The sequence below is a fragment of the Kogia breviceps genome, chromosome 5 (assembly GCF_026419965.1).
Source record: "Kogia breviceps isolate mKogBre1 chromosome 5, mKogBre1 haplotype 1, whole genome shotgun sequence".
NCBI lineage: Eukaryota > Metazoa > Chordata > Mammalia > Artiodactyla > Physeteridae > Kogia > Kogia breviceps.
The window spans coordinates 46,369,547-46,375,546 of NC_081314.1; positions in this window are offsets into that span (position 1 = coordinate 46,369,547).

The window sequence follows — 6,000 nt, forward strand, 5'->3', positions numbered from 1 at the left end:
TCCAAGGACCAGAGTCCCTAGCTTTCAGCACAAGCAGATTACTGTGAGGGCTCCAATGGCAGATTGTGGTTGCGGGGAGGGTTAGGGGGCAGGGCAGTCTGCCTGGGTCTCTGCCTCCATAGGAAGGGGCCCATGTTTCAGCCACACTCTCCCATCACCTTTTGTCATGAAGAAATTCAGAGGTTAAGTGTGATGTCATGCAATATCTCAACATATTCCTGTATTAATTAGACAATGCATAATTTAAAATGTGTTCGTGCAGAAGCAAAGGTAGAAGTAATAGTCAAGGCATTGGGGGAGGTGGGGGGTGGAGAAAACCTTTAGGATACTCAGACATTAAAAACAAAAAGTAGGTTATCAAAAATTTAGATTATTCGACTTTTACCTGCATAGGTTGTATTTAATAGCAATTGCTGACACCTGCACATACTATATCTGTAGAAGGCAGTTTTCCCCACTTTTCACCTACTGAGATGCAAGCCTTCCCATTTAGAGTATTGGCTAATGCTTTGCTTACATGTTAACAAATACAATTCTAAAGCTCCTTTTCTTAGGACTGATGGCACAGGTAGAATAACATTTAAGCAAAATAATTTGGAACATTTTTTAATTTTAAAAAATGCAAAATTAATTTCCAGTGAGATCAAAGTCAGAATGTAAAGAAAAGCACTCTCAAGAAAATATACGAGACAGGGACTTCCCTGGTGGTCCAGTGGCTAAGACTCCACGCTCCCAATGCAGGGGGCCCGGGTGGGATCCCTGACCAGGGAACTAGATCCTGCATGCCGCAACTAAGAGTTCACATGCCGCAACGAAAGATCCCGCACACGGCAGCGAAAGAGCCCATGTGCCACAACCAAGACCCAGTGCAGCCAAATAAATAAATAAAAATTAATTAATTAAAAAAATAAAGTATACAAGACAAAAATCAAAGGAGAATAATATAAAATATTTTAAATTAAGACATTTTATTACATTGTGAATCATGCTTTCTGATATTTGTGCTCTTTCTGAAGTTGAGATAACACTGAAGTAAGAATGAATTCTGAGTTATCTGTAAAGATAGTAAAATTACAGTCCCTATTCCATTCTTTCCCAGTGAAAATAGATACATGTGGTCTTATTTACTGTTCTCCTAAACCACTTTTAACTGTCTACGGTACTGTTTATCTTCCAAATGCTAGACATCGTTTTACCCTGAATCCTTAGAATTTGTGCATTTTCAAGGAGGGAACACCCCTTTTTAGTAAGAGAGACTAAATGATAGCCCCTCCATTTTAGAGTGCTCCAATAAAACTAAAGTCAGATAAACACAGTCACAGCTACATCTGGGGGCGAGTTTTAAAACTGGTAATTTTCCAAATGCCAACATGAATACCAGTGAGTATTCAATTTAAAACAGATGATTTCACAAAGACAAAGCACAGGGTTATTTAATGTTCCTGCTTCCTACAGAGTTTTCCATATAATGAAAAGGGTCATGTTTGCTCATATAATTTTTTAATCCTGTAGAAATGATGTATTAGACATCTCTAACTGAAGAGAATGATGTCTCCTGTGCACACTTTATATCCCCATCTGTCTCAGTATATGCAGAGACAAACAGTGATGCTTAGTGTAATAATGAAAAGATATAAATCCTGCTACATGGGAAAAAACTATAACCATGGGATATTAAGCAAGAATACTCCCCCCATTTAGGCTCCAAGACTACAACCAGTCTATGTATTTTTCATCTTGATTTCCCTTTATCTCAGGCATATATTCAGAAAAATGGAGTAATAAATACAGAATTGGAGAAGATCCAATAACATTTGTTCCTATTTTAGAAAGCAGTGTTTGCCTTTTTAAAATTTTGTCAGAAATACATGTTCACATTGAAACATTGACATCTACAGCATTGTTTTTGGTTTACTCTGTCAGTTACTAAAGCCAGTGGTCTTGATTTATAGCACTCACATAATTTCAGTTCAAATTATAAAGGGTTGAAATCTATTTTGCAATGCCTCCTTGGTCAGCCGGGAAAAAGAAAACAAAAGCAAAAAACGATGACATTTTAGAGTTCAGAAGAATGATTATTCTAACAAGCCTGAAAAACAGTAATGAAACAGTTCATTCCAGAACACCCCAATGTGAACTATGTTCCCATACATAATTCCTATATACCAAATATACAAGTTTTAAAAAAAAAGCATCATTGGATTCATAAAACATTGATCTACGTTATGAACAGATTTAATTGAGAAAGCCACTAAATTTTTGCTGTAAGTAAATCTGCTTGTATATTCTTTCCATTATTGTTATTATTACTTTTTTGAGCACCGACCATATGCCAAGTGCAGGTCACCTAAGGGAGTGTATCTAGAGGTGAGCACTCAGGCACCATCCCTGCCTTGGCACTTACAGCCCAGTGGAGGCTTCACAGATATCGTAATGCTCAGTATTGGCTGAGTGCGATAAAAATTGGCATCTTTCATGATTTTCTCCAATGGGTTTAGATATGTAACGACAAGGCAGAATTAGAGTCATTCTTTCCTACACTCAAAAGACAGTAAATGGTAACAGATTTGGAATATCTTGCCCACACCTAAGCAAACTGCATCAGATAATTATTCCACGTTAGGTCGTCTAGTTTCCCAAGGATGGAGTGGGGAGGTGAGAGAGGGAGCCTCTGGGTACCAGGGCAGGGGTAGGGCTGTCCCAATGAGGAGCCACCACTGGAACAGCAGCCATGCAAGGGCTCAGCAGTGGTATGATTCAAGCCAGGGTATCTCTCTCTACACGGTCCTCTGGAGGAAGGAAAGAATTACAGCAAAGGCAAACAGGGAACACGGAGAACATCTATCCATGGCTTGTTTTTATTTTTGTTCCCAAGAGGCTATGTACCAACTTCAAGTCCCAAATGAGAACCCAGAACTGAGAGTTTTTATCATCAGTGTTCCTTGATTATGTAAATTAGCAAACTTATTATATAGAAAATTAACATACTTCAGGAATACAATTATTTCTTGATCTTAATCGTGAAGACTAAATGCCAGATTTTTTTAAAAGCATAAATTTGGTATCCATAGTTACTTTAGACTTTCCAGGTTCTAGGCATGGAATTTAAGCTTTATATTTTGAACAAGAATAGCTACATCTATTTTCTGCATAGCAAAGCAAAACTAAATGCCAGACTTTTATTTTTAACCACAGAAGCCATCACTTCTTTCTAAAATATTTGGCTGGTCATCTTCCCTAGACATCTCTTCCTGTTTATGCCAATTGCTTCTTTATCCAAATAATATTAGCTTTTGCCAAATTATATTAGAATTCTATTGAATTAGAATAACAGAAAGTGAATAAGAGATTGGGAATATCTCATTGTGGTCAGCAGTGGAATTTTTGTTGTTTTTAATCATGAGAACATACAACAAGAAATGCAAATTAAGTCAAGCCAGTTTCTGATTTGTTAAGATTAAAACCATAGGAGGAGTCCAGTTATTAAGGAAGGAAAGGAGGGTTGGAGGGAGTAAGAGAAAAAAAAAACCACATAACTGAGAAGTATTTTTCATGAATGGTATATCTCAAAAGCTCTGTTCTTGTTCCCTGCTGAATTTTGAAACAGTGACTTTGTATATGCATTTACTATACCTATTTTAACATCATGAAAAATTTTCCATCAGCATTTTCTTGCTATTTTAAAAATCATAAGATGTTATTTGTTTATAAAAAGATAGCAGGATCCATAAAATATTGGACAATGCTTTCTTTTGGGACTCTCCCAATTGTATTTAATAATTAAATCATGGGTCAAAATGACTGCTCAAATCAATCAGACTGTCTGGTAAGTTAGTCCCTGAAAACTATCCATAAAATACAACAAAACCTTGGCAAAACCTCATAACTCTTGGTACTCTTCAGAGGTTTTTATACCTACTAGTCTATATTTGTCTCTAAGAGGCATTTGAAAAAAAGTTAAAATGTCAATTTGATGTTGAGCTCAGAGTATATGGCAGTGCACGGTCACTCAAGATGCATGGCGTGTGTTTCAGGTCTCTTGGATGTGTGCTAGGGGTAGATTTAGCATTGTAGAGACTAATGTGTTCATGCTATCACTGATTCTGTGTTGTATACAAAATGAACAGCTAAAAATTCACCCTTGATGACAAGATTAAAGCAAAAATAAACACTTTAAAGCTATTGGACTTTTTTTTTTAAGCTATTGGACTTTATACATAGAGCTGCTGCTATTCTTTTTCTTTGGGTTAAACTCATTTTACATTCTAATGTCTGTGCTGGAATTTTCTCATTTTTCAATGCTTTTGCGTTGGAGTGGCTGTTAAGTTGGGATTCCACATAGAAAGCAGAAAAACAGTTCACGGCCTGAGGATAAGACAAAAGCGTAACAGAAACAAGAGATATAGGAGATATCGAGACTTCATGTGCTCTCATTTGGAACAGGAATAAGCCTGGCTCCGATTCAAAGCAAGATAAATTTGTATATTTTGGGGCCTTCCCTGGTGGCGCAGTGGTTGAGAGTCCGCCTGCCGATGCAGGGGATATGGGTTCAAGCCCTGGTCCGGGAAGATCCCACATGCCACAGAGTAACTAAGCCAGTGCACCACACCTATTGGGCCTGCGCTCTAGAGCCTGCGCTGTGCAACAAGAGAAGCCACCACAGTGAGAAGCCTGCGTACCACATCGTTGCCCCCGTCCCCCGCAACTAGGGCAAGCCCGCGCGCAGCAACGAAGACCCAACGCAGCCAAAAATAAATAAATTTATTTTTTAAAAAAAGTATACAAATGTATGCAATAAAAATTGTTTAGTGTTAACGCAACCTTTACCCAGCTTTATACCACAGCAACAAAGTTTATATAGTGTAACTAGTATTAGGTGATAACGGTTAGATTAGCTATACACACATGTAAACTCCAGCAACATGACATGACACACCTCTGAGAAAAGTGTTCAGAAGAGAATATCCATCTGCAAAGGTTTTCACAATATGCAGGAAGGAAGAGTGTGGATTTAGAGACAGAGGGAAATAGATATATACACACACACATGCACACATGTAATACTATTTTTAAGTATTCTAAAGATGAAATGCTTAGATGTGAACAGCACTTGGAACTTAGAAGAAGAACAATAAAAGTTAATCACCAGATTGCTGAATTTGGAATTGGGTGTAACAAAGCAAAAAAATGTAGCCTTGGATTATTTTTCTCCTTTTCATTAAGAATAATATTTGATAGCCAGAGTAGAACATGCAGTCTGCAAATTCTGGTCTTCCACTCCTTTCTCTGGATAGAAAATTTCTAACATAAAATGAAGGATGTGATTAGAGATTTCAGGATGAATATTTGTTATCTGGATTAGAGTAAGAATTATGGACGTTTCCAACACCAACCACAGATCCAGAGAAATAGGAATCAAGAGCCACAAACACCCTACCTTCACTTCAGTGATGGGTTATATTCTCTCTCTTTCCCTCCTTCTGTTTTATTTTAGAAATACACTAGTGTATTTTTTTTACGGTAACAAGAGAAAGGGGACTTTAATATAAGGATTTTAGTGGTGCCTCATGGAATCCAAAGGCAATAAGTATTTAAGTGGGGCCTTTGGAACAATTCACACCTAAAAACTCTCAAGGAGTCTACAGGGGCTTCCTCTTCCAGCTTTCCCAGATTAACTGGTATTGCACTAGGCCATCCACCATAAACAACTATAAAATTGGATAAACTGTGCTAAGCAACTGTTTTCAGGCATTAGACAGCTTGGACAACAGGCAGTGCAAGATAGCATCTTTGAGAGAAGGGATCACAAGCTGCCCCGTGATCACCTCAGCTCTCTGTGAGGTGACACTTTTCTGGTTGTGGCACAGCAAGCTGGAGTCCAAGCAGAGCTAGATTGAAGCGAAGATACAGAATGTGGCTGGAGTCTGTGGAGAGCTGTAACAGAGGGAGAGCCTCGGAAGTCTACGTGTGGGCCCCTCATGAGTCCTTAGCTGAGGGCTC